We start from the raw sequence: 20,025 nt of genomic DNA on the forward strand, positions 1-20,025 counted from the left end.
TGATAAATAAAAGCGATAGTTCCTCAATAATTAGCTTAAGTTCTGATATAATAATAATTGTAATAATTATAATCGTTAAAGCATTTTTGTATAAAATTCGTCAAAAAGTATATTTGTCAACTGAATCTAGTGCAGAGGACGTACTAAACATGCGGAAAGGTCCTTTTTTGCAAATAACAACGGCACACCCTACGATCAACACTGATTGGGGACAACCGATTTAAGAGGGGAAGAGTTAACACAACACTTGTTACCCAAGTATCGACTTACAACTTCCGGCACGTGTGACCGAAATGCACTAGAAAGTGCATGGTCAGCGTCTGCACTACCTGTTGTGCAGCATAAGATTCGTGGAAGCGAATCACGCCACTTATAATTACTAAAGTTAGAATTAAGTATAAATATTGTAATTCGGTTAAGCTAACTTCAGTTTGAAAAGTCAAATAAAGATACGCGGTAACGCTGCCCCAATGCTGCTCCGTGAAAAAAATTATATTTTTTTGGTTTTCCAATAACCAAAAGATTAACTTATATAACTAGTATGTGTAGGTACTCAAAATATTTATAAATGAGAGAAATAGCAGATAAAGTCAACACCGTAGACAATGCACAGTGGATCCGCTTGTATGGAACAGCGGCCAAAAATACTTTTCTTGACATAGCGGGTTGAAATTCTTTTCAAAAATAAAGATAAGAAATAAAAAAAAAAATTGACAAATCAAACGACTATATCCAATAGCTCCCATAGGAATGATCGAAACAAACTTAATAATTTTTTTTTTTAATGAAATTGAAATTATTTTATTTTATCTACATTGCAGTTATATTTTTAGAAAAATGTTGTTTTACATATACATACATATCATCAAAAATCCAATATAAAAAAACAATAAAAGAAAAATTAAGGAAACAAAAATTATATAGAATCATCTAGTAATTCATAAACAGATTTCAACGAAGTCGACTTGTCTTTTTTTGGAAGTTGTCTCTGTCCTGTTATAAAGGGATCTGAGCGCAACAATAGTGCATTAATGACATCTGTGTTTGTTAAAGTACGTGACACTTTCCGACTGTGCTGAAGTCTACATTTTTTTATTTCCTTGTTATTGGACTCTGCAGCTTCCTCCGAAAGCTCTCCAATCGACCCTAATGCAGCTCTATCACAGCAGAACCTTGTGAAGGGTTGCCGGCAAATAGTACCATGGATATGCAGTTATCAGATCTTTAGCTGTATCCAGCGCGTAGAGTTTAAATTTCTCCGCATTAATTTTATACCCCGATGCCATGGCTTGCAATAATTTTGCACACCTATGAATCAAACATTCATCAATTCCTGTGATTTCGGAACTCAAGGCTGCATTAGAAAAGAAATTTCTTGCGATATTTCCATCGTTGGACGATCCTCTACCTCCATATCTAGGTTTGTCCACTATTATACCCATTTTTTAGCGAAATTCCGTCTGAATTTTGTTTTTTCTCTCCAATACTTTACTTTTCTTCTCTGTGTCTCTTACTTGCTACATTTTGACCTCTAGTTTATATGAAACATGTAAAAAGTATTCAAAGAAGCGTATGTATGAATGCAGTGGAGATAAGCCAAATTCATAAAATGTTGTGCGAACTTCTTTACTCTAACATTTTTGAACATCGTTCATTTCTGTTGGCCGTGCTGAACATATATAACACTTTGCAGCGGAAGATTCGCTGATCGCGTTGCACACTTTTCCATCTACCATAGTAAGGTGCAAGCTATGTGTAATAACTATTTTTCTATTAGATGCGGTTAATTGTGTTGGCTTCAAAAGGCTAATTTTTTCCTTAAAATACTTCTCTTCTTTAATCGATAGTTCGGTTGTCTCTTTCTTGAATTGAAATCTGATCGGTCTACAGTAACGAGTCGATGATGGTCGGGGGTTTTTCCAAATTATTTGATCATCTATTTGCGAAACTAGTTGGAGAGATACGTATGATGTTACAAATAAGCTTCTATCGTTCAAATCACTGGATGAAAACTTTTGCTTATACTCGCTATGCCCCGTACTTCCGTCAAAGCCCCATTTTCCAATTAAAGTTAGATTGCTAACTGCATTCTCAGGAATAGTTTCAATTAAGTTGGTCTGAAGCTCTATTATACTAGATGCTGTACTGTTAAGTAAGCTCTGCAATTCGACTTCCGCATGGGATTCGTCTACAAAAATATTGTCTGGGTATCTACTTTTTTTGAATTTTGTATTTTTTGATAGCTTGGAAACAAATCAAAGGAAATTTTGCTGTTCACAAAATTTCTTATCAGCAAATACTGGTGTTTCGACATAGAGGTCTCCATTAATAGTGAAATAACTTCAATGGGATCTGCTGGCAGAATCTTTTGATTCTGATGTTCATTGCGTCATAAAAAAGACGTTCACAAAATACACAAAATAGATACTATCGACAAAATTAGTTTTTCATGAAATACTTTACAAGGATGTTAATTATTAACATCTCGATTTAAAGTTAATACCTTCAACTTCAAAATGCATTTTAAATAATCCAATTCCGAGCACTCTAGCAAACGTTTGATCTCTTTGAAGTTTGATTTTAATTTGACAAAATCACTCTGCGCGCAGCTGCGTTGCGAAAATGAACACGTGTTCACGCTTTCAATGCTGTTTTTAGAAAGTCCCGTTAGGTTTTCAGAAAAATGCGGTATGGTTTAAAGAAGATTGGACATTTAAGAGGCAATTGGTTTACATTTTGTTTCAATCGTGTGTTGTTGATTTTCTTGATTTTTGGCCTCTGACGGATCCACTGTGCAATGAGAGTATATTCACATCGATTGTATGTCACTATACCGACGACTACATATAAAACATAATCGTACGCCAACAGCTCATTCGACATCAAACGGTTCAGTTGATAGAAATCGCAGCAACATTAGCTAAACAAAATAACACCGATCCAGTTGCGGAAATATTTAACGCAGCATACGAGTATAATAGGACAATACACTCGGTGACAAAACAAAAACCAGTGGAAGTATTTTTCAATAGGAACAATTATCCGGAAATAAAAAAAAATTGATTGAAAAAAACAAATACAAAGTTTTAGATTATCATAATAAAAAAAAGAACATAAAAAGTTTATGAACCAAAACAATTAATTTACGCACTGTCAAAACGACGTACAAAAACTGAACAGAAGTATTTAAAATACATAGTTATAGGAAACCGTGAGGACATAGTTTTAGTAGAGAGAGGAGGAAGACAAGATGCCTTACATAAAGATAACATTCGTAACACTCCTATTGAATTTAATAATTAACATAAAAGCATACACAGTGAGCAATCTAAAAAATAAAAAAACTGACGACGCATACCTATATGAAGATACCGAATATTTATACCACTTATTTAATTTAACGACAATAATGGAAAAATATAAACAGATAGAATATAGATCATTTGGCAGGACACAACAGGAAATCATAAACGAGAATAGAATCTCAAATTTAATTGAACAAACTATTTCACACTCAACACAAAAGAGATCAATAAATTTTAGAGACTATAATAAAATTTCTAACTGGGACTCCAGATCATGACGATCTTATTACAATAAAAACACATTTAAATGAAATAATAGAAAATAATAATCAACAAAGAGTCATTAACTCATACTTTGAACAATTAATTTCAAAGGTTGATCCTCAATCAATCCCAACAAGCCTGGTCATATCAGAAACTTTAAATGAATTAGAAACCCTATTTGAAACTATAAATTCTGTAAAGACAGGAACTTACTTGTCTAAATCTTTAAATTTAAATGATAAAAAACAAATAATGAAAAACGAAAAGTTAGATATTCCAGTTTTAAATGTAATAGAATACTCCACAATAAATGTAATTAGAGTTAAGGATCCAGTTCAATGACACCATTAGAATAAATGGACGAAAGTACACAAACATACAGGATACAATAAAGCAGATAATCCAACATGAAGGCACCATAACAATTGATGAAGTAATCAACTCCAATGAAGAAACTAAATTTACGAATATGCGGAAGTTACATAAACTACTCATTCCAATTGAAGATCACCCGATCCAAACTTTATGCTAGACAATCACAACCTTTGGAATTATAGTCCTGATAATTTGGACACTACTCAAATTAATCAAACTACGACAAGTTACTCAAGAAAGAAAGAAACTACACGAACTTCAACAACTCACAGCCAACTTTACATTATAAAAATGAGGGAATTTTTTTATAAGAGAGAGGAGAGTTAATACCAGTATCAACGACCAGAGATAAAAGATCCCTAACTCTCCTGTCACTGGAAATGTGAGAGCCGCTCACCTTTCGAACTTTGACAGTTGACTGGATTGGGTAGGTTTTGACGTTTCGCATTTGGAAGAAAAGAGACGACAGGATTGAAATCCCGCGAAAATAATATTAGAATGGAGGAATTCGTAACGGCCATCGTTTCTTTGAAAAAAAAATTATAAGTAAAAAGTGTTAAGTGAAGTAGTGAACATATCAAATAAATCAGCAAATATAAACCTAAGTACCTTTAAAGTAATTTGCGTACATAATCATATATAAATCACATATTATTTTACAGCGAAAATGCCGAAAACACCAATGTGGAAAAAGTGCAAAATACCGTATTTAGATTTTCCAACGAGGGAAAAGATTTCGAACGGTAAGTAATTTTAATAGACTATAAACAGTGCAAAAAGTGACTGAATAATAAATAATAAAAACCCGGTGTTACAATTTAAGAAAAAAATAGAAAAAGTGTAATAGAATTATCGATACATTTCGATATTTTGAAATTTAATTTCTTAAATATATATGTAAATGTTTCCGATGAAACACCAAAACATATTTTTGCTTGTGAGCGGCATTTTTCGGCAAAAATGCGCCTTGAAAAGCGATTACGTTCGAGGGCCGTTCAGAGAATCATTTAAATATCAAAAAAAGCTCCTGAAGTCAGCCATTATCCGTAGTAAGAGATCCTGTTTCGAAAAGATCTGTTAAGAAGCGAACATAGACCCTTGGGGAATGGCATACAAAATTTGTATGTCGAAGTTTAAAAATAAGTCTCAGCAACCTAAGAACGCATCTTTTATGAAAAATGTTGTCGAAGCGTTATTCCCAACACATGCCGCCATTTCCTATATTAAACGAAACGAAGCTACGGAGCCACCCCTATTAGTCACAGAAGACGAATTATTGGCTATTGCGAAAAAAATCAAAAACTCTAAAGCGCCCGGAATAGATGGTATACCAAATAGAGCCCTTAAGGAAGCCATAACTCTAAAGCCCAGCTTATTTGTTAATATTTACAATGTGTGTATATTAGAAGAGGTGTTCCCTGATCTGTGGAAGATACAGCGTCTGGTTCAACTCCCAAAGCCAAAAAAGCCACCAGAAGAACCTTCATCTTATCGACCATTGTAAGAAACCGCTTGGAGTTCTTCTTCTTCTTAATTGGCGTAGACACCGCTTACGCGATTATAGCCGAGTTAACGACAGCGCGCCAGTCGTTTCTTCTTTTCGCTACGTGGCGCCAATTGGGTACCAAGCGAAGCCAGGTCCTTCTCCACTTGGTCCTTCCAACGGAGTGGAGGTCTTCCTCTTTCTCTGCTTCCCCCGGCGGGTACTGCGTCGAATACTTTCAGAGCTGGAGTGTTTTCATCCATCCGGACAACATGACCTAGCCAGCGTAGCCGCTGTCTTTTAATTCGCTGAACTATGTCAATGTCGTTATATATCTCGTACAGCTCATCGTTCCATCGGATGCGATATTCGCCGTGGCCAATGCGCAAAGGACCATAAATCTTTCGCAGAATTTTTCTCTCGAAAACTCGTAACGTCGACTCATCGGTTGTTGTCATTGCCCAAGCCTCTGCACCATATAGCAGGACGGGAATTATGAGCGACTTATAGAGTTTGGCTTTTGTTCGTCGAGAGAGGACTTTACTTTTCAATTGCCTACTCAGTCCGAAGTAGTACCTATTGGCAAGAGCAATCCTGCGTTGGATTTCCAGGCTGACATTATTAGTGGTGTTAATGCTGGTTCCTAAATAGACGAAATTATCTACAACTTCAAAGTTATGACTGTCAACAGTGACGTGAGAGCCAAGTCGGGAGTGCGACGACTGTTTGTTTGATGAGAGGAGATATTTCGTCTTGCCCTCGTTCACTACCAGACCCATTTGGTTTGCTTCCTTGTCCAGTCTGCAGAAAGCAGAACTAACGGCGGGGGTGTTGAGGCCAATGATATCAGTATCATCGGCATACGCCAGCAGCTGTACACTCTTATAAAAGATTGTACCTGTTCGATTAAGTTCTGCAGCTCGAATTATTTTCTCCAGCAGCAGGTTGAAGAAGTCGCACGATAGGGAGTCGACTTGTCTGAAACCTCGTTTGATATCGAACGGCTCGGAGAGGTCCTTCCCGAGCTTTTGGTGTTGCTCAACGTCAGTTTACACAGCCGTATTAGTTTTGGGGGGATACCAAATTCAGACATCGCGGCATAAAGGCAGCTCCTTTTCTTGCTGTCGAAAGCAGCTTTGAAATCGACGAAGAGGTGGTGTGTGTCGATTCTCATTTCACGGGTCTTTTCCAAGCTTTGTCGCATGGTGAATATCTGGTCGGTTGTTGATTTTCCAGGTCTAAAGCCACACTGATAAGGTCCAATCAGTTTTTTGACGGTGGCCTTTAATCTTTCACACAATACGCTCGATAGAACCTTATATGCGATGTTGAGGAGACTTGTCCCACGGTAGTTGGCGCAGATTGTGGGGTCTCCTTTTTTATGGATTGGACAGAGCACATTTAAATTCCAATCATTGGGCACGCTTTCGTCCGACCATATTTTACAAAGAAGCTGATGCATGCTCGTTATCAGTTCTTCGTCTCCGTGTTTGAATAGCTCGGCCGGCAATCCATCGGCCCCGCCGCTTTGTTGCACTTCAGGCGGGTAATTGCTATTCGAACTTCTTCATGGTCGGGCAATGGAACGTCTGCTCCATCGTCATCGATTGGGGAATCGGGTTCGCATTCTCCTGGCATTGTGCGTTCACTGCCATTCTGCAGGCTGAAGAAGTGTTCCCTCCATAATTTAAGTATGCTGTATAGCCTGTCGGCCAGCTTATCAAGCTCTTCGTATTCACGCATTTCGGCCTCTTTCTTTTTCTGTCTGAAAAAATGTTTCTCGCTTCCTTTCTCTACTCTCGGTATATATCCCATCCCGCACGTGTTGTGGCCGATCGTAACGTTGCAAGGAAGGCAGTCTGTTTTTTCTCCGCTGCGACACGGCACTCCTCGTCGTACCAGCTGTTCTTTTGCACTTTCCCAAACACTAGAGACGTGTGTTCCGTCTATCACAACATGTTCGATCTGGTTGGTAGTTCTTCGATCTGGAGACAGCCAGGTAGCTTGATGAATCTTCTTATGCTGGAATCTAGTACTACAGATAACCATATTTCGGGCCCAGGCGAAGTCGATCAGCCTCAACCCATTTGGGAATGTTTCGTCGTGGAGGCTGAATTTGTCGACCGTAGTGCAAAAGAAACCTTCTTTGCCCGCCCTGGTGTTAAAGTCGCCAAGCAAGATTGTGACATCGTGGGGGGGCAGCTCTCATCAGTGCGCTCCAAGCACTCATAAAAGGCATCTTTGGTCACATCGTTCTTCTCTTCCGTCGAGGCGTGGGCGCAAATAAGCGATATGTTGAAGAACCTCGCTTTGATGTGGATTGTGGCTAGACGTTTTTTCACCTTAGTGAATGATAGTACTCGGCGATGGAGTCTTTCTCCCACCAAGAATCCCAAACCAAACTTGCGCTCCTTTATATGGCCACTGTAGTAAATGCCACAAGGACCTACTCGTCTCTGTCCTTGTCCCGTCCATCGTATTTCTTGGACGGCGGTTTTGTCAGCCTTTATTTTCACGAGGATATCAACCAGCTGAGCAGCGGCACCTTCTCAATTAAGGGACCGGACATTCCAGGTGCATGCCCTTAAATCGTAGTCCTTATTTCGTGTGCCATGGTCGTCATCAAAAGAGGGGTCTCTCATCCGAGGCTTGTTGCTTCCTTTCATTGGGGGTGTTTTTTTTACGTGGCGGGTCCCAAATATAGCGCACAACTCTGCGGAGGGGATTTTTCGCCTTCTGACTTTAGCTCGCCTTCAAACGGATGTTCTTTGGCTACCCAGAGGATACTTGGTTAAAGACCGGAAGTTGTGAGCTGCTTGAGTCATATGTAAAATAATCGTTTCTGGTCACTCCCAAGTGAATGGTGATCAGAGAACTTTCCTCACTTACGTGAACTTCTACACATGACTCCATCCTCCAAATCCTTCCAAAAAATTAAGGTTAAATTCGCGTCTCAAGTATTGAGTAATACGGTCGCTTCTGGTATGTTGTCCCTATAAAGCTCGGGAGCCTTAAGCTCGAATAGTAGGAGCTTTATTAATACCGCTGAATTCGTTTCGTTTTTTAATAAATTATTTAATGTTTTAAATAGCAGTTTCGTTGAGGCTGTTGTACCCACTAAAAGAGTGTTTGTATGCTCCCCTGAACAGTTAGAGTTTTTAAATGAGGCAGAAAAAATTCTGAAAACTATTCGGGTCGTAGACGATTTAGAAAGCAACACAACAATATTAACAGTTTAAGACGATTGTGGCCGAAGGCCGCCAATGCAGTAAAGAATTATATGCGGAAAACTAATGTGTTATATATTTCCTGTCATTTGGGTATTATTTGCTTTCTTTATTTCTTTTGTCTCTTCTGTAAAATATGAACGTAAGGTAGCACTGATTATTAGTTAGAATGCAACCCTTTTGTTATTGTGTGAACAAAAATATTTTTTTTTTTTTTTTGTTTGCATTTATTTATTTACAATCTATCAATAAGACAATAAGTAAATTAGTTCAAAAATAATATTATAACATACATAGTTGAACTCCAATGAGAACAGCTATTATATTCAAAATTCTATAATTAAGAATTTATTTACAATATTTACAAAGTTTAATCTCTAAAAGGTAAATCTAAAACGTGATTTCTTTTAAGCCTTCGAGTTGTATCGCTATTATCCAGTAGAGTTATTGCCAGAACATTTTCATGACCATGTAGCTTTTCAACATACTTTGTGCTTATACTTTTTATTTCTTCTTTAACATATTTAATATTTAAATCTTTGTGTATTTGATCATTAGCCACAAACCAAGGGGCGTCAACAATAAGTCTAAGAGTGATGGACTGATATCGTTGAAGGATTTCAATATTTGATTGGCTTGCAGTACCCCATAACTGTATACCATAGGTCCACATAGGCTTCAAGATAGCCTTATAAAGTCGAACTTTGTTCTCCAAACTAAGCTGAGATTTTCGCCCAAGAAGCCAATTCATTTTTTTTGTTTTAAAAAAAAAAAACAAAAAATAAAATAAATAATTGATCAAAAGTTAAATGTTGAATAAAAGTAATTTTTGCATTATTTATTATATAATAAATGGTTAGAAACGAATAAGTGAAATGTTAGTGGATATAAAAATTAAAAATAACACTAAAAAATTCATTATAAATGGGAGAAACAGGCATTTTAAATAGTTGAATTTTTGAACTTTGAATGCAAATATCTCAAAAACCATAAGTCAGCGGCAACTGTATGTATATATTTTCTTAATCTGGAGGACCTCCTCTATTCGTACATGCCCGTTTTAACCCCGAAATCCGGGGATGCTATTCTAAAATTTACTCTCCATTTGTCTCGCTTCCTCATGCATTCTGGAGAAAGCAGAATTAACTGCCCGGTTGTTGAGGCCAATGATGTCAATATCATCGGCGTACGCCAGCAGCTGAACACTCTTAGAGGCTCTCTCACTCACTCTCTTCAACCTTTTCATACTCACGCATTTCAGCCTCCTTCTTTTTTGTATGAAAATGCGTCTCGCTTCTTTCTTCAACTTTCGATATCTATCCCATCCCGCACGTGCTGTGGTCGATTGTAACGTCGCGAAGTAGGCAGTCTGCTTTCTTTCCACCGCGACACTGCACATCTCATCGTACGAGCTATTCTTTGGCCTTTTCCGAAAACCAAAGGTTTTGTATGTAGCTGTACGTATGGAGCTTGAAATGCCGTCTCACAGTTATCTTATACCGAGTTGCTGATGAGTGCAGGAGTACAAGTCAAGCAGAAAAGCGTTGGGCTGTCTGTTGTCATTGCAGCTTCTCTACGTCAAACCTACTTTGTGTTTGTTGACGAGCGTCTAAATGGATACGTGTGTTCCGTCCGGGGGCGTCCAGCGATAGGTACGCTGGAACCACTTATAGAAGCCTTCTTTGGTCACGTTGTCCTTTTCTTGTGGCTAGACATTCATTCACCGTAGTGAATGCCATGACTCGACGACGGAGTCTCTCTCCCACTACGAATTCTAAACCGAATTTGCGCTCCTTTATATGGCCACTATAGTAATGCCACAAAGACCTACTCGCCTACATCGTATTTCCTGGACAGCCTTTACTCTAACGAGAACATCAACCAGCTGGGCAGCGGCCCCTTCCTAATTAATGGACCGGCATTCCAAGTGCATACGCTAAAATGGTAAACCTTAGCACTTTTTCAGTGGTGGTCATCAAAAGAGGGTCTTTCATTCGAAGATTTTTTCTTCTTTTCGTTGGTAGAGTTCTTTACGTGGCGGGTCCCAAACCCAGCTCACAACCCTGGGTAAGTGATGTTTCGCTTTCTTCCTTTAAGTCGCCTTCAAATGTATGTTCTTTGGCTACCCAGAGGATACTTGGCCTAAGATCGGAAGTCGTGAGCTGCTTGAGCCATACTTAGAAGTATCATTTCTGGCCACTCCCAAGTGAATGGCGCTCAGAGAACTTTCCTCACTTGCGTAAACTTCTACACATGGCAATGTTAGGAGATATTTTATCGAATGCACAATACGCTTACATAAAGGGTAAATCAACCGAAACTGGCCAACACGAAGTGATTAACTTAATTGTAGAGTCACTATTTCACAAACAATAAACAATGGCTGCCTTTCTTGGCTTAGATGAAGCTTTCAACAACATAGAAATATGCACGATTGCCGATTCTCTGTCATATTGTGGTATTGTCGACATGGCTTGAGGATAAATAAGATCTATGCTTATGAACTAAATGATTATAGCATCAAATAGATAAACAACACACAAATGGAGGCGACATATTATTAATGATATCAGGAATGTTAACTTCAACAAGTAAGTGAGATTATGGAAAAAGCCTCACACCTATGAGCCGCGAATTACGGACTAGGTTTAAGCCCTACTAAAAAGGAACTGATGCTGTTCACTAATAAACAAAGCGTATATAGCCTAGTACGTCTGCAAACGACTACTCAGCAGGAAATATGGCCTTAAGCAAAATATAGTCATGTGTATGTGTACGGCCTTTTCTACGTATGCAGTACTGGTTTGGTGACCAGTATTAAAGAAACAATTTTCACCTCACCTTTTCATAAGCATAAACTGATTTTTTTTATAAAGTTATTATTAGCTTCACCTATGATTTTTGGTTTACCATTACTTTTCCAAAAACTGCAATTTCGCTTAAAGCAAATATTTTAAGAACCCCTACCAAACATGCGAAAATGAATGAAATCGGTTTAAAAACCGGACAACAACCACGCTTACTTACTGAATAGAGTCATTTAAAATTCCATATGACTTTTACTTTCCAGTACATAATTAAAACAGGATCAAACTCCCACATATCGAATATGTGGACTTCAGTGCGTATGGCTAACTTTTTGCTGAAAATATCGGCTAATATATAAGATATGTTATTGAAATTCGATGAAAATGATTCTTTTATAATAACACACTGCTATGTAAAATTACGTTGAATCGGGTCAATATTCCCCTATCTCTCATATACCTAATATGAAGATTTTCGAACTTCATAACTTTTTTCAAATTGCCCGAATTTAACTTTTTTTTTGGTTAAATTCAGCTTAATCATTCACCTTTCCAAAATTATATGGTACACATTGGGATTGGTAACTCTGGAGATATACAACAACAACACCTATTGATAAACTTCCCGCTGACTTTACTCTATATATGTTTCTATTTATATACATACTTATGTATGTATATATTTGCTTGAGAATAAGTTCTTAAGTATATCTGAACATACATGACATTGTTTCGATATAACTAAAATTGGTTTTGGCTTAATCCTTATGTCCTATAGTGACTTTCGGTTCTTTGGTTGACGTTTTTCCCACCAAATCAATATAATAGGTTGTCAAAAAAGTCTTGCGGTATTTTCGCTAGTTGGCGCTGAAAGCGCGTAGTTCTAGTTTTATTCGTCGCATCGGGTCATGCTATACCTTTTTGGAAAGCTCATTTCACGCGCTAACACGTGTTTGATTGTCGTTTCTTTTAAGTCGTTCGTGAGTTATAGCGTCGCAAACATGGTGCAAAATAAAGAGAAAATACGGCATATTTTACAGTACCTACTACTACGATAAAGGCAAAAATGCATCTCAAGCCGCCAATGAAATTTGAGCAGTTTATGGACCCGATACAGTTTCCATTTCCACCGCACAAGGCTACATTTTTATACTTCTACGAAGGCTGTCTGATAAATAACCGACCTAACCATGATGCACGCGACTTTTTCAAATTTTTTTATTTTTATTTTTCTACATAGTCTCCTTGTAACTCCACACACTTCTCCCAGCGATGCTCCCATCTCTGCAACCCTTCCAAATAGAGCGCTGGAAATGTTCATGTGCGCACGTTTGTGGTCTAGCGTAAGCAAACGCGGCACCCAACGCGCGGACAGCTTTCTCATGCCCAAATCTTGGTTTAATATGTGACAAACACGTTCTTTTGACATCTTCATAATCTCAGCTATTTCCCTAACTTTAATCCGGCGGTCGTCTAGTAGCAATTGATGAACCTTAGCGATGTTATCGTTAGTGGTTACAGTGTTTGGACGCCCAGGACGTTCATCATCTTCCAAGCTCCTGCGACCATGTTTAAATTCAGCTGCCCAAAATTTTACGGTGGTAAACGATGGTGCTGAGTCACCATACACAGTGTCCAACTCATCTTTGATTTGTGAAGGCGTATTGCCTTTCAAAAGTAACAAATTTAATTACAGCTCGATATTCAATATTTTCCATTTTGGGGAAATCACCGAAATAGACTCACAAAAACGACTGTCAACAGATAATTACGCAAGATAAATTTCTGAAATTTTGGCGAGTAGCTATTATAATATGCACAATTTGAAGTAGATACTTTTTTTCAGATGTGCCGCTAGCTTCACGTTGAGGTCGGTTATTTATCAGACAGCCCTCGTACAACATGTTGCTACAAATTATACAAGTTTTGTTCATCCGTCCGTCCGTCTGTTGGCATAACAAAGTCGGAAATGAAGATTGTTATTGGTACAATGAAACGCAACAATGAGAAGCACATGCGGATTGATAATGTTTAAAAGTGAGCGTTGCCCTACCCCTAATAAGTTTAATAAACATATCTCCCATTCGAGCTACATATATCACTCAAATTTTCATTTCAACACCTTTTGCGACATTATGAAAATACGTGAAAACATGCTCACACCCATATACCGGCTTTGTTAAAAACTACTAGAAATGCGATAAATCAATAATGCGTCTGAAGCACTCGATTTTACGTTGTGGATGGCAAAAGATGGCTTTACGTGAGCCGGTGTCAAAAACAGACCATGGTCGTGGCACCGCCCACATTTCGATGAAAACCTATATTTCAGGATCTACTCGACCGATGTCGACCAGATTTGGTATGCGTATTACCTTGACATTCTCATGCTACAGTACGAAAATCGGCTACAACCAAGCCTACTTAAATTCCATCTGATTTTTTCTTTCACTTTCCAGTATACGAATCAAGCGCCAATTAATATATCGGGACATAAATTTGCACGAATGCCATTAAGGTATGACAACTTGTCGAAATCGGACACTAACTATTCTAGCCCCAGAAACCGGAACTGTGGGGCCTAGATCCTATGAAGAAAATATTGGTCAATGTGAGAGATATATAATTTAAAATAAGAGAAGAGCTTTTCCTGATAATAATATGTCTGTATGCCAAAAATGGGAATGGGAATGAATCGGGTCAATACTACCTATCCTCATACACCCAATAAAAGATATGTCAGTCAAAATGTAAGATATTATATGTTAGCAAAATTAACTGAAAGTATAATATTAGATATACACTCGAGTTCCAATAATTCGAAATGGTAAGGTATTTAATTTCTTACGAATTACACAGGAATTCGATTTATCGAGATTTCCATGTATCGAGACTCAAGAAAGAAAAATTCGAATAAATGGAGCTTTTATATTTCACATCATGTTTACATATCTAATTTTATTGGAAATAAAAAAATAATATATGTATGTATATTTATTTGTACGTTTTACAAATTTAATAAAAATTAAATAGAACAATAAAATTATAATACCAAAAAATTAAGCGTTAAAAAAATTTGTAATTTTCTACCTAACCAGTACGGTTGTCAAATACACTGCCAATAACATATTGTGTTAAAAAAGTTTTAATTTAGGAATTAACGCTCTGGCTTTTAAATTGGATAAAATTTCATCTCCTTCGGCGTCATCATCATCCTCGTCACGTTCGTTACTTATATGCGTATCTTCTTCCAATATGCCATTTTCTGTCAACATACCAGATACAGCAAATTATTTACCAACGACGACGTATTCCTTAAAAGTACCGAAATATAAAGAGTTCTCAGAAGTAGTTGCTCAAAGATAATATGATATGTTTAATAAGTCAGCGTTTAATATTTTACTGAAACCGCACTTATATAACAAGCCAGTTTCGTCTGCATTACATATGTTCATTGACTCGTAATCCTTAATGGATCACTCAGCTTTTCTTTCCATTAGAACATACGCGTTCATCAATCTAGGCAACCACTTCTTCTTCTTTACAGGCGTAGAAACCGCTTACGCGGTTAAAGGCGAGTTAACAACAGCGTGCCAGTCGTTTTTTCTTTTCACTACGTGACGCCAATTGGAGATTCCAAGCGAAGCCAGTTCCCTCCCACTTGGTGCTTTCAACGGAGTGGAGGTCTTCCTCTGCTTCCCACGGCGGGTACTGCGGCAAATACTTTCAGAGCTGGAGTGTTTTCGTCCTTTCGGACGACATGACTCAGCAAGCGTAGCCGCTGTCTTTTAATTTGCTGAACTATGTCAATGTCGTCCTATATCTTATACAGCTCATCGTTCCATCGAATGCGATTTTCGCATTGGCCAACGCGCAAAAGACCATAAATCTTTCGAAGAACTTTTCTCACGAAAAAACGCCGACTCATCAGATGTTGTTATCGTCTATTCCTCTGCACCATATAGCAGGACAGGAATAATGAGTGAATTATAGAGTTTTGTTTTTGTTCATCCAGAGAGGACTTTACTTCTCAATTGCCTACTTAGTCCGAAGCAGAACCTGTTGGCAAGAGATATCTTCCGTTGGATTTCGAAGCTATTGTTGGTGTTGATGCTGTTTTCAAGATAGACGAAATTATCTACGACTTCAAAGTTATGACTGTCAAAAGTGACGTGAGAGCCAAGTCGCGATTGCGACGACTGTCTGTTTGATCACAAGAGTCATTTCGTCTTGTCCTCTTTCACTACCAGACCCACTTGCTTCGCCGCTTTTTCCATTCTGGAGAAAGTTCTGCGTGGCGTGGTTGTTAAAGCCAATGATATCAATATAATCGGCGTACGCTAGCAGCTGCCCACTCTTATAGAAGATTGTACCTTCTCTATTTTGTTTTGCAGCGCGAACTATTTTCTCCAAGAGTAGATTGAAGAAAATCACTCGAAAAGGAGTTATCTGAACCCCGTTTGGTATCGAACGGCTCGGAGAGGTCCATCCCGATCCTGACATAGTTTTTGGCATAAAGGCAGCTCCTTTTTGTGCTGTCAAAGGCAGCTTTGAAATCGACGGTGAGTGTCGATTTCCTTTTCACCGGACTTTTCCAATATTTTGCGCATGGTGAATATCTGGTCAGTTGTTGATTTGTCAGTTCTAAAGCCACGCTCATAAGGTTCAATCAGTTTGTTGACGGTGGGCTTTAATCTTTCAATACGCTCGATAGAACCTTATATGCGATATTTAAGAGACTTATCCTACGGTAGTTGGTGCAGATTGTGGGGTCTCCCTTTTGGTGGATTGGACAGAGCACACTTAAATTCCAATCGTTTGGCATGCTTTCGTCCGACCATTTTTTTAAAGAAGCTGATGCATGCTCCTTATCAGTTCTTCGCCGTTGTGTTTGAATAGCTTGGCCCGCAATCCATGAGCTCCCGCTGCTTTGTTGTTCTTCAGACGGTTAATTGCTATTCGAACTTCTTCATGGTCGGACAATGGAACGTCTGTCGTCATGACAGTCTGCAAAACCTAACGGTGCTTTGACGAGAAGAAATTTCAAATTAAATTACGAATTAAAAGAGGTTACGAAAAAAAATTTCGATTTGTAATAGGTTCAATACGAATTAACGAGAGAACCAAAATGTATGAAATTTTTACTAATTAACGGTTTTGTTTTTCAAGGATACACCTTTCTTTATAAATTAGTGACGTTTTCAATTTAGTGGTCCACAAAACGCCACTAACGGAAAATGTATAAAGTGCCATAACTATGCCGTAAATTAAGTTGCAGAACTTAAATTTGAAAAGTTTAAAAAGTGTGCGTGGCCCAGCTCTCTACTAAGATTTATGTATGTATATATATTCCAAACCAACAAAGTTATATTACCCAAACGTATACAAAATTAACCCTGAACCCTACTTACGAAGTGTAAAAATAAGTTAAATCGGATAATAACCCCGCCCACTCCGATTTGGTTAAAAGCTACTAAAAGACTACTACTCGACCGATTTCAACCATACTATTCTTTTAATATTCCTATGTCACAGTGCCAAAATTGTAGAAATCAGACTGCAACCATGCCTATTTCCCATGTAACAAATTTTTAAATTCCATTTGATTCGTATTCATTCCAGTCTACAAATAGAGCATCAGTTAATACAAGGTGCATTCCAAAGTAAACAGGACTTAAAAAACAAACAGAACAAATGGGTTTTTCAGCAAAAGCAATTTGTTTTATTCAAAATAAAATCAATCAAAAAACTAGCTCGTTGGCCGGTATGTCCGCCAGTATGCCGGTGCTAGCCTTTTGAACGGCCTCTACGTCTGCATAACGCTTTCCTTTTATGGGTAAATGCATTTTTCCGAAAGGAAAAACTCGCACGGTGCCCTATCAGGTGAATTTGGATAGTGGTTAATGGTTAAAATGTGATTTTTGGTCAAATAATCGTCCTTCGAATGATGGATTCTGAGCAATTTTTGGTCGTCAGTCAATTTGTGTGGAACAAACCGTGCACACACCTTTCGTAAGCCCAAATGTTCGGTCAAAATGCGATAAATCGATGTTTTGGAGATGTTCAATTCCATTTCCATGAATTTCAATGATGATTTCGGCTGATTTTTGATTCATGCACAGCTTCGATGGAATTTCCGGTGATCACGGATATTGATTGGCCCACATGTTGATCGTCATTTATGTCCTCACGATCACTTTGAAAACGTTGAAACCACTCGTGCACTCTGCTACGGGATAGGCAATCATCGCCATAAACTTGTTTCATCAATTGAAACGTTTCGGTAAAAGTTTTAGCAATTTTAAAACAAAATTTAATGTTGGCTCTTTGTTCGAAGCTCATTTTCTCACCGATAACACAAACATACTGACACTTAAAACGTAATATTTTTTTTTTTTTTTTTTTTTTATAAATTATTTGTACAATACTTAATATTCTACAAATAAATATTTAGCAGTAACTTCAGTTCGAATCTATGAAATGTTATGAAATTCTCACTGGACAATCAATAAGGACAGCAGATTCTAACGCACCAGTCGACATATAGATGGCGCCATCAGGGGGCGCTAGATTCAAAAAGTCCTGTTTACTTTGGAAAACACCTTGTATAAGTGAACACACTGCTGGAAGAGTGCCTTACAGTATGCCACTTTAGGAACAAAATTGTCTAAATTGAGCTGAAACTGTTCAAGACCCCAGGAGCCACATTTAACTTTTGACAGATAATATCGGTCAATTCATCAATATGTGTAACTGATATTCATAGAGAATCCTTTTCTGATAATAGTATGTATGAATGTCAAAAATAGGTTGGATTGGGTCAATACTTACTAGGGTCAATACTCCACATATGTAATATAAAGATTTTTAACTTCCAGATGACTTTATACCGTTTATATCATACTAATATTATAAATGCGAATGTAAGTTTGTTTGTTACGCTTTCACGCAAAAACTACTTAAGGGGGGAGTAAGGTATTTTTGTTTTTTTTTTTTTGCATTGTTTTTTATTTTATATTAATGTACAATATCTTAAGATTATTTTATGAAAATTTGAGAGCAATTATAGCAAAATTGACGTAGATATACACTTGTAAGTCTCCGCCCTCCGATTTGATTGTGAGCGTCTGTGAAACTTTAAAGCGTTTTTCCCACAACTCACATTTCCAAACACTATTTCCGTACATATTTTACGAGGTAACGCTGGAGAGTTTTTTTGTTCATACTTTTGATTTCGCAATAACAACTTAACCGATTTTTTCCCAAAAAATTGTGCTTTTCTCTTCAAAGTCTTCGAAAAAATTCAAAAATTGGAATTTCAAAAAAACCCTTACAGCGTTATCTGGGGAAAACTATTATCTAACGAATGAACTTTAATTTTTTGATTTCGGGTGATCCAGCAACGAGGAAAGATAAAAAAAATTGTCTGTCAAAAAATTGTCAAATTTAGCTACTTCAACGCCATCTAGCGTTACAGTAATGAAGTTTCAACCATGAATACTGTAATACCGTCCTACTGTATTACCGGCGGAGACGACAATATCAAATTCAATTGAATATACATAGTTTCAACTGTTTCTAATTTTTCTATATTTATTGTTATTTTCTTCTGTCGTTACATGAAGTGTGAAACTATTCAAATTTTTGAGGTAATCCGTAATTTATGTGTTTAGCTGTCAGTTTATTATTTTAGATCTTACTCGAAGATGTTAATTCTTACTATGCTTTCTTAGAAAATGTCTCGGAAGCGGAAATCTGGTATATCCAAATCATACTCATACTAATATTATAAATGCGAAAATGAAGTTTCAACAATGAATATTGTAATACCGTCCTACTTTATTACCGTTAAGCGTAGCTTTGCTGTTACTATAAATGAGGTACAAGGACAAACATTACAGGTAGCAGGAGTGCAATTAGGAAACCCATGCTTCTCTCATGGTCAACTTTATGTAGCCTGTTAACGTGTATCTAATGGCCAGAATTTACACATATTTGCACCCGAAGGGAAAACTTATAACATTGTCTACAAAAATATCCTAGATTAATACTTTGTATTTTATTTTTTTAAATTGTTAGAATTCAGAATTTTTTGATAAAATCGGATGAAAACTTGACTTAGCCCCTATAAAACTAATAATAGAAGATTGTTTCACTTGGTAGCACGTCGGTTCAATATACAAAATATAAGAAGAATTGAGAAAGGAAGATTGTCTTAATATTTTCGTGTTGCCGCGTAGAGGAAATCAAAAAATTGGTTGAAAGTATACTAAATGTTTTAAAACGAATAGGTCTTTGATCAAAATTTTAAAATTATTCTTCATTACTTATTACTGAGTTTGGTGTGCGTAACTGAACCCATTTGTTTTTTTGGTTTTCCTATGAAATTATTGGTTTATATTTCCTTTTCTAATTTTTATACTCTTGCAATCTCAGGATTGACTACTTGTGTGAGTAAAAACATAGATATCGTAATGAAATTTTGCACACGTGTTTCTTGGCAAAAAAGGTTGGACGACTTCCTAGATTAGCGACTAGAAGACTTTTTACGAGCCAAGCTCAAA

At 37.2% G+C, this 20,025-nt stretch overlaps 1 protein-coding gene and 1 long non-coding RNA gene across 8 annotated transcripts in view; both read right to left on the reverse strand.

Moving 5' to 3' along the window:
* The window catches only part of LOC126764065 (inositol polyphosphate-5-phosphatase A), a 721,948-nt gene that overhangs the window by 98,813 nt on the left and 603,110 nt on the right, over positions 1-20,025 (reverse strand). The window lies entirely within an intron of this gene.
* Positions 10,352-20,025, reverse strand: part of LOC126764263 (uncharacterized) — a 367,932-nt gene continuing 358,258 nt past the window's right edge. Inside the window, exon 4 of the long non-coding RNA XR_007667844.1 lies at positions 10,352-16,486. This is a non-coding gene — a long non-coding RNA (uncharacterized LOC126764263). The remainder of the gene's footprint in view (positions 16,487-20,025) is intronic.

The sequence above is a fragment of the Bactrocera neohumeralis genome, unplaced genomic scaffold, assembly GCF_024586455.1.
Source record: "Bactrocera neohumeralis isolate Rockhampton unplaced genomic scaffold, APGP_CSIRO_Bneo_wtdbg2-racon-allhic-juicebox.fasta_v2 cluster09, whole genome shotgun sequence".
Lineage (NCBI taxonomy): Eukaryota > Metazoa > Arthropoda > Insecta > Diptera > Tephritidae > Bactrocera > Bactrocera neohumeralis.